At 36.3% G+C, this 9,767-nt stretch overlaps 1 pseudogene; it reads left to right on the top strand.

Annotated features, from left to right (window-relative positions):
• Positions 1 to 4,671: 4,671 nt before the first annotated feature.
• LOC121583639 lies at positions 4,672 to 4,790 on the top strand (annotated as a pseudogene).
• Positions 4,791 to 9,767: the final 4,977 nt, after the last annotated feature.

Consider the following 9,767-nt stretch of genomic DNA (forward strand, 5'->3'; position numbering starts at 1 on the left):
GGGGGGAGAAGAAGGATAGAAGAGGAAAGAAACAGGACAAAAAGTAGAGGACAATGAAGGTATTTCTTTTCATTTTATTATTTTTTGAAATGGTTAAGTTTGTGTCCCTAAATGTAAATGGTTTAAGGACAATGGATAAATTTCAAAATATAGTTCAAATGAAGAATGTGGATATCTTATGTCTACAAGAGACGCATTGGGACAATGATTGTGTATTGAAAGTAAAACAAATATGGAGGGATTTTATTTTTGTTAATAATGGTAGAGGGAATTCTAGTGGGGTTGCTATTCTAGTGAGAAAGGATGTGGTGGATAAAGTGGTACATGTACATGATGATAATAATGGGAGAATTTTAGTTTTAGATTTTGAGTATATGGATATGAAGTTTAGAATTATAAATGTTTATGCGCCAAATAATGAAATAGAGCGCAAGGTTTTATTTGTTGAAGTGGGACGATGGAGTGTGGGAAATTGCATCGTGGTGGGGGATTTTAATGTGAAATTGGACAGATTAGATATGACAAGGGGAGCTGCTTTTAGAAATGATGCATCTAGAGGGGTTTTAAAGAAAATGATGGTTGAGAAAAAACTTATTGACATATGGAGAGATGACAATCCCGATAAACGAGAATTTTCTAGAAGGCAGGTGGTTTTAGGGGAATTAAAACAAACCAGAATAGATTTGATTTTAGTTAAAGAAGATTTAAGGGATTGTATGAAAGATGTTAAGTATGTATTTACAACACTCAGTGATCATGCATGTTTAAATTTCTCGGTGGGTTTAGACAAAGAAAGAATAGGAGGTGGTACATGGTGTATGAATGCGAGTTATTTGGGGGATGAGGATTATTGTAAACAACTTAAATCTTTGATAATATGTGAAATGGAGGATAAGCAGAAAGGGGAGGATAAGTGTTTATGGTGGGACAAGGTTAAGGAAAAAATAAAAGTTTTTAGTATAAGATATGCAAGGAAAAAGAGAGGCAGGATGAAAAGAAAAGAAAATGAGTTGAGAGCCAAATTGGTTGAGGAAATGGGGAAGTGTGACAGTGAACCTAATTATAATATAGAAAAGTTTTTAGAGTTGAGAGCAAAATTGAGTAAATATGACATGGATAAGTGTATGGGGGCCATTATAAGAAGCAAAGCAAAGTATTTTTTGGAGGGGGAGAAATGCACTTCCTTTTTTCTTGGATTAGAGAAGAGTACTCAAAGAAGAACATATCTTAGACAGATTGAAAATGTAAAGGGGGAAGTAGTAGATGATTATGTAGAGATTTTAGAGACAGTGCAGAGTTTTTATAAGGACTTATTTAAAAAAGGGGAGGTGGATGAGGGGTGTGTACAGGAGATTTTAGGTAGTGTGGAGGTGAAAATTAATGGAGAAGATAAGGTGATGTGTGATGGGAAGATTACAGTAAATGAAGTGATGGATGCGATAAAGGGTTTACAGGTGAATAAGAGCCCTGGTGTAGATGGTATCATTGCAGAGTTTTATAAAATTTATGAAAGTCTTGTAGCACCTATTTTATTGGAGGTTTATCACTATATGGAGGAGAAGGATTGTGTATCAGAATCAATGGTGACAGGAATGATAACTATTTTATATAAAAACAAAGGGAGTAAGGTGAAATTGGAAAATTATAGGCCAATTAGTTTATTAAATGTGGATTATAAGATTTTGGCCAAAATTTTAGCGAATAGGATGAAGAGAGTTTTACATGATATTATAGCACCAACACAGAATTATAGTGTTCCTGGGAGGGATATAGCTGACAGAATTAATACGATTAGAGACGTGATACACAAAATGAATGGGGATAAGATAGGAGGTATTGTTTTAAGCATAGATTTAAATAAGGCTTTTGATAGAGTAGAACATGATTTTATGTTTAGGGTCTTGGAAAGATTTGGCTTTGGTAATAAAATAATAGGGTGGATTAAATTATTATATAGAAATGCAAAAAGTAGGGTGAAATGCAATGGGGTTTTAACTGATTATTTTACTCTGGAGAGATCTGTGAGACAGGGATGTCCTTTATCTGCTTTATTGTATGTTTTATCAGCTGAGCCTTTAGCGGCTTTTCTTAAGAAGGATAATTTTATTAATTGTGTACAGACTCCACAGGGGGGATTTAGTTTGATTCACCAATATGCAGATGACACAACTATAACAGTTAGAGATGAGGACAGTGTAAAAAGGGTAATAGAAGGTTTTAAAGTATATGGAAGAGCATCAGGAGCTAAAGTTAATATGGAAAAGTCTGTTGTAATGTATATTGGGAAGGTAAATGAGGGGAATTTTCCTTTTAAAGAGGCCAAATAATATTTTAAGGTGTTAGGAGTTTTTTTAGGTGTAAAAGGAAAAGAAGCTAGGGATTTGACATGGAGTGGGGTGATAAATAAAGTCAGAAAGGTTGTAAATATGTGGAAGGGGAGGTTGTTAAAATTAAAGGGGAAGGTTATTGTTATAAATTCTTTACTGATGTCAATTTGTATTCACGTCATGAATGTCTTAGATGTGCCAGAATGGGTTTTAATTGAAATGAATAAGATTTTAGTTGAATTTTTATGGGATGGGAAGGGGGGCGAAAATCGCTTTTAAAACATTGATTGCGGGTTATGAGGAGGGGGGCTTGAAGTTAGTGGATTTAAGGGTGAGGAAAATAGCAATAAGAGTGAAAATGGTTCGGAAGTATTTATATGGGGAATTAGATTACGGGTGGAAAAAGTTTTTTGCAGAGTATTTGCAGGAGGTTGGGAGGATAGGGGATAATGGTTTATTAATGAGTGTAAAACAAGAAATGTTGGGAAATATACCTTTGTTTTATAAGGAAGTTTTCGAGGCTTGGGGGCAGGTTTTACCACACATTTCTTATGAATGTAACAGTTTGGAAAATATTTTAAATCAGCCTATCTTTTTTAATCCAAAGATCAAATATAATAATACAATGTTGTATTGTAAATATTTTATGAGAGCTGGGATGCGACAGATTGGTGACATTCTATATGAGGTCAGGCCGGGGTTTCTACCGGTACAAGCTATTTATGACAATGTTGTTGAGGTTGATGATGAAATAAGCAAAACTACAGTAGAAAATATGTATAAGAGAATTTTAGGGTGCATTCCGGAGGAATGGGGTGTTTTAATAAATACAGGGGCGGTTAAGAGAGCCAGGGGTTTGCCGGTTTTATTTTATGAAAGTGGTGGAGTGAAACGTGATTTGTCAGGCTTGAAAGTTAAAACAGTCTATAGTAAATGTATTTTAAAAGAGATAAGAGTGCCTGCTTCTGAGAAAGTGTGGTCGGAGGTTTTTGTAGATTTGGATGTGAAGTCAATATGGAGGAATGTTAATGTAAAGGGGAATTCCATAGAATGTGAAGACAATGATTTTAAAATAAAACATAATAGGATTTTTACTAATGTGGTCTTACATCAAATCAACAGAAATATTAATAGAGAATGTGACATTTGTCATATAGAGGTGGAAAACTTTATGCACTTTTTCATTGAATGCAGTAGAATAAGAGGTTTTCATGAGTTTTTAAATGAGCTTTTAGTGAAACATTGGGGGGAGGAGATTTTTAATGGGGTGGAATGGAGGAGATTTTTTCTTTTTGGTATTAATGGGAAAAGTAATGTTTTGAATTTTAATTTGGTTAATTATGTTTTAAGTCATGCTCGATATGCTGTAAGACTAAGAAGGAACTTGGGGCATTATGAAGGGAAATGTGTGAGTGTGGAGGTACTTTTTAAGAGTATGTTGGAGGGAAATATAGAGATAATGCAGAGATATGGTGGGGGCAACTTTGAAAAAGAATTTGTGTGGGGGAGTACATTTATTAGAATGTCATCTAATGGAAAACTTGTGTTTAATTATTAATTGGATTAGGTGAGTGTTTTAATTGTTGATTTATTGTATTTTCTTTCTGGTTTTGTAAAAGGGTGAATTGTTCACCCTTTAATGATGATTGAAATGATGTAAAATTGTCTGATTTTCATAATAAAATATAAAAAAAAAAATACACCTGATCTCATCTGTTCTCGGAAGCTAAGGAGGATTGGGTCTGGTTAGTACTTGGATGGGAGACCGCCTGGGAATACCAGGTGATGTAAGCTTTTTGTTCCACTAGAGAGTGCTCTTGTGTCATGGAGCAACTGCCTTTTATTTATCACCCTAATAATATCATGTATTTTTATTGGACTAAATGCAGTTTGTATGTGCTGCCCTGCCCTGCCCTGATCAAATTAAATAATAGACAGTGCGTTTCTCTCAAAATAGATGTGTCATGGAGCAACTGCCTTTTATTTATCACCCTAATAATATCATGTATTTTTATTGGACTAAATGCAGTTTGTATGTGCTGACCTGCCCTGCCCTGACCAATTTAAATAATAGACAGTGCGTTTCCCTCAAAATATATGTGTCATGGAGCAACTGCCTTTTATTTATCACCCTAATAATATCATGTATTTTTATTGGACTAAATGCAGTTTGTATGTGCTGCCCTGCCCTGGTCAAATTAAATAATAGACAACGCTTTTCCCTCAAAATATAGGCAGTACATTCAGCCTTTGTTTTTAGTCGGTTCATTAAGTTGCACGGAAATTCGAATCACTGGTAAATTTTGTTCATGTCTTTATATAGTGTACCAAGAGTTGTTCACTCGCTTACGGCCATACCAGCCTGAATACACCCGATCTCGTCTGATCTCGGAAGCTAAGCAGGATTGGTCCTCGTTAGTACTTGGATGGGAGACCGCCTGGGAATACCAGGTTCTGTAAACTTTTTGTTCCACTAAAGAGTGCTCTTGTGTCATGTAGCTCAGCTGGTAGAGCACGGCGCTTGTAACGCCAAGGTAGTGGGTTCGATCCCCGGGACCACCCATACACAAAGAAAAAATATGTATGCACGCATGACTGTAAGTCGCTTTGGATAAAAGCGTCTGCTAAATGGCATGTTATTATATTATTATTTATCACCCTAATAATATCATGTATTTTTATTGGACTAAATGCAGTTTGTATGTGCTGCCCTGCCCTGATCAAATTAAATAATAAACAGTGCGTTTCCCTCAAAATATAGGCAGTACATTCAGCCTTTGTTTTTAGTCGGTTCATTAAGTTGCACGGAAATAGGAATCACTGATACATTTTGTTCATGTCTTTATATAGTGTACCAAGAGTTGTTCCTGCGCTTACGGCCATACCAGCCTGAATACGCCCCTTTTTGGAATTTCAGGAAGTGGATGAGCGGCAGGTGTCTGAGTGCTTGAGAGAGGATATCGTTTTTTGGAGGTTTTTTTAATTTATAAGTTTGAAAGTTTGTGTGTGATTGTAGTTGATTTTCTTTGAAACTTTTTTGTTATTATCCCCCATCGGCGTGAGCTGTTTGGGGGATATTGATTAAAATAACCGGATGGACAACATGGCGTCAACATCAAGAATACAAACGACGACGAGAAAGGACAACAGTGAAATCAGAATTTCAAATGAAGAACTGAAGAAAAGAAAGTATGAGAAGGAACTGACGGTGAACGTGGAAATAATTGGAGAAGGGAAAATAACAACGATGGAATTGCTGAGAGGAATAAGGGAAGTTTGTGGAACAATACTTGGATGTAGAATGAGAGACGGAAATAAGTATGAAATAACAATGTCTCATGTAAAGGGAAAAGAAAGACTAATGGACGGGCTAAAGATAAAGAACTGTCAAATCATGGCTAAAGAGCTAGGGAACGATGAGCTTGTGGTGTCCTTTTTGAACTTGCCTGCATACATTACAGATGGGGAGATATATGAGAAACTAAGAGGCTGGAAAGTGAAGGCGACCACGCCAATCAAGAGGAGGATGTGGCCAGGAACAGACATTGTAGACGGGACGAGATTTTGCAAGGTGAAGTTCACAGACAATGTGCAATCCTTGCCATATTCTACCAAATTTAACACTGTCGAGGGATTTGAATATTTTCGTGTAATCCATGACAATCAAGTGAAGGTATGTAGACTATGTATTCAGCCGGGGCACATACTTAAGGAATGTCTGGAATTCACATGCCATAAATGTAGTGAACAAGGGCATTATGCCAGAGAATGTTTGAACATAGGTAATGTGTGCGAAATGTGTGACAGACCGAAGGTTAGATGTAGCTGTAAGAAGGGAAAAGATCACTTACTTTTGCAAACAATGGACCTCACTTCGGAGGAAGATGAGGGGAGTGTGTCTATGGAGGGAGAAAAAGAGAGTGACATGGGGAGTGTGACTTCAGAGACAGTGGCAGATATGCCGGAAGAGCCTGTAATGTCTTCTGGCAAAACACGAGATGCAGTTTTGGTCTTTGCTGCTGACAAGGTGTAACAGCAGCACATGATGGGTGAAATACATACACAGGTAGAGATGGTGCAAGGTGCTTCTCAGGTGCCTGAGCCAGTTTCAAGCGTGTGTAAAAATTACACCAAAGAGCGAGCTGGGTCCACTGAAGTCACTGGCACTGTTAAAGCGCACTTTTCAAAAGGCTTCCCTGCCGCTCCCCCAAAAAATCCAAATCAGGAGACGGAGGATGAAATAGATAGTGAGGATCATCAGTTGTTTGCAAAAAATAAGAGGTCATTGTCGAAAACTAGGGAGATGATGGGATTTGGAAAAAAGAAAAAGTAGGTTTTGAAAGGACTTGTTTTGCTCTGATTATACCTCTGCACACATTAATAATGATTACAGTCGCATCCCTAAATGGTAACAGTTTGAGAAACATGAGCAAATTTGAGCAGGTTTTAGTGTCTGTTAAGGCAGACATGTTGTGTTTTCAAGAGACCAATTGGACAGATTCCAAAATACAGGAGATTAAGAGTAAATGGTCTGATTTAATTTTTTGTAGTCATGGAAGTGATAAAACATGTGGTGTGGCTATTTTGATAAAAAACGATGTGGTGCAAAATGTAAAACAAATATATGCTGACAATGATGGCAGACTTATTGCAATTGAATTTGAAGTTCAAAATGTAGTTTTTCGTTTAATCAATGTTTATGCTTCAAACATTGAATCTGAAAGGAGAGAAATGTTTCACAACTTAAAAACACTGTGCTCAGAAAACTGTATATTGATAGGAGACTTTAATGTGAGGTGTAGTAGAATGGATGCCTCTAGTTGTGCTAGATTCAGATATGACTCTTCTAGAAATGCATTATGGAAACTTATGAATGAGGAGAATCTAGTAGATATATGGAGGGCTGAAAATCCAAACAGAAGAGTGTTTTCTAGAAGGCAGGTGGTGCTAAAGGAATTAAAACAAAGCAGAATTGATTTATGTCTAGCAAAACAAGAATTGGTGCAGCATGTTAAGAAGATGTCATATAACTTTACAGCATATAGTGATCACGCAGTAATGTCATTTCAAATGGGTTTTGGTGTGGAGAGGAGAGGTGGAGGTGTCTGGTGTTTAAATGCCAGTCTGTTAAAGGAGGAAGGATATAGAAATGAAATTGTTGAATGTATTAATGATGAAATGTCTAATGTACTGTTAAAAGAGAATGTGTGTTTATGGTGGGAGGAAGTGAAAGGAAAAGTAAAAAACAGGAGTATTAGGTATGCTAGAAATCATAACCGGTTAGATAAGCAGAAAGAAACAATGCTTAGAAATAGGATGTTGCATGAACTTGAAAACGCTGATACTGATCCAGACTATGATGTTGTGAATTATTTGAAAATCCATGCAGAGCTGGGTCGTTATGAAAAAAAGAAATGTTTGGGTGCTATTGTTAGGAGTAGGGCACAGTACGCTTTGGAGGGAGAGAAATGTACATCCTTTTTTTGGGGGCTTGAAAAAAGAAAACAAACTAAGAGTTACATTGTAGAGTTGGAAGATGAAAAAGGTGTAAAGGTAAACGATTTTGTTGAGATCTTAGATACAGTTGAATCCTTTTACAGAAATCTTTACAAAAAGAATGATGTAGATAAAGTGTGTGTTGAAAAAGTGTTGGATACAATTAGTGCCAAAGTATCTCAGGTAGATAGAATGATGTGTGATGAAGAGATTTCGATTATGGAAATCAAGGAAGCAATTGTTAACACTCAAGGCAATAAAAGTCCGGGTTTGGATGGTTTAACAAATGAGTTCTATAAAGTCTTTGTAGATATTTTGGCACCCATTTTAGTGAAGGTGTTTCATTATATGGAAGAGAATAAGGAAATCCCTGAGTCTATGTCAACTGGTATGTTAACGATCTTATTCAAGAATAGGGGCAGTAGATTAAAGTTAGAAAATTATAGGCCTATTAGTCTGCTAAATTCGGATTATAAGATATTGACTAAAGTGTTAGCGAATAGGATGAAAAAGGTGATTGGGAGTATTATTGCATCAACACAAGCCTACGGTATACCTGGAAGAGATGTTGCTGATGTAATTTGTACAATTAGAGATGTTGTTAATCAAATGAAAAATGAAGGCGGTATAGTATTAAGTTTGGATTTTAACAAAGCTTTTGATAGAGTGGAGCATAGCTTCCTATTACAGACTATGGAGAGGTTTGGTTTTGGGCCAAAGTTTGTATCTTGGATCAACCTGTTGTATAGCGGGGCTAAATGTTGTGTCAAATGTAACGGAGTGTTAACAGATACTTTCCCTGTAGAGAGGTCAGTAAGGCAGGGCTGTCCTTTGTCAGCTCTGTTGTATAGTGTTTCTACAGAACCGTTAGCTACATTAATAAATAGTAATAAAGAGGTAAGGGGTGTCAGAATCCCAGGTGGTGGTATCAGTGTTGTACATCAGTACGCTGATGACACTACTTGCACTGTGAAGGATATAGGAAGCATTGGAAGCATTATGAGAATCATAGATATATATGGTAAGGCATCGGGTGCTAAAGTTAATATAGAGAAGACTGAAATAATGTTTGTTGGGGATATCAATGCAAATAAGTGTGAGATTCCATTCAAGATAGCAAGGGATTTTATTAAAGTGCTGGGAGTAAACATTGGTGTAAAGGAGAAAGAGGCAAAAGATGTAACTTGGACTGGGATCCTTAATAAAGTCAAGCTAACGTTGAATTTCTGGAAAAATAGAAAATTAAAGTTAAAAGGTAAAGTAATTGTTGCAAATGCTTTGGTATTATCTAAATTTGTGTATGGTTTGGGAGTCCTGGACATGCCTGAGTGGGTGCTAAATGAATTGAATAATGTGGTGTCTAATTTTATATGGGATGGTAAAGGAGTTAGAATATCTCAGAAAACATTGATAGCTGACTATGTGGATGGAGGTTTAAAACTTGTAGATTTAGATGTCAAAAGAAAAGCTATTAGGATAAAAACAGTAAAGAAATATTTGTATGACAGTGAAGATTATGGCTGGAAACACTTCTTTAAGGTCTACTTAGAGGAGAGTGGTGGATGTGGAGATAATGGTTTATTGATGGGGCTTAAAAGGAAAATGTTTGAAAAGGTACCAGATTTTTATAAAGAGGTGCTAAATGCATGGGCAGAGTTGTTGCCTAATGTATATTATGAATGTGGTCATATTGACCTGATTATGAATCAACCTATATTTCTGAATGAGAAAATCAAGAACAAAGAACAAGTTTTGTATAATAAAGTATTTAGGAGTGCAGGTCTACGACAAATAAAAGATTATACATATGAGGTAATTCCAGGGTTTTTACCTGAAGACGCTATTTTTGATATTATCAAGGAATGGGATGAAGAGGTGGGAAGGGGAACAGTGAATAATATGTATGACAAGATAAAGAATAGTATACCAAGCACATGGGTGGAT

This window comes from Coregonus clupeaformis, unplaced genomic scaffold (assembly GCF_020615455.1).
Source record: "Coregonus clupeaformis isolate EN_2021a unplaced genomic scaffold, ASM2061545v1 scaf0407, whole genome shotgun sequence".
Lineage (NCBI taxonomy): Eukaryota > Metazoa > Chordata > Actinopteri > Salmoniformes > Salmonidae > Coregonus > Coregonus clupeaformis.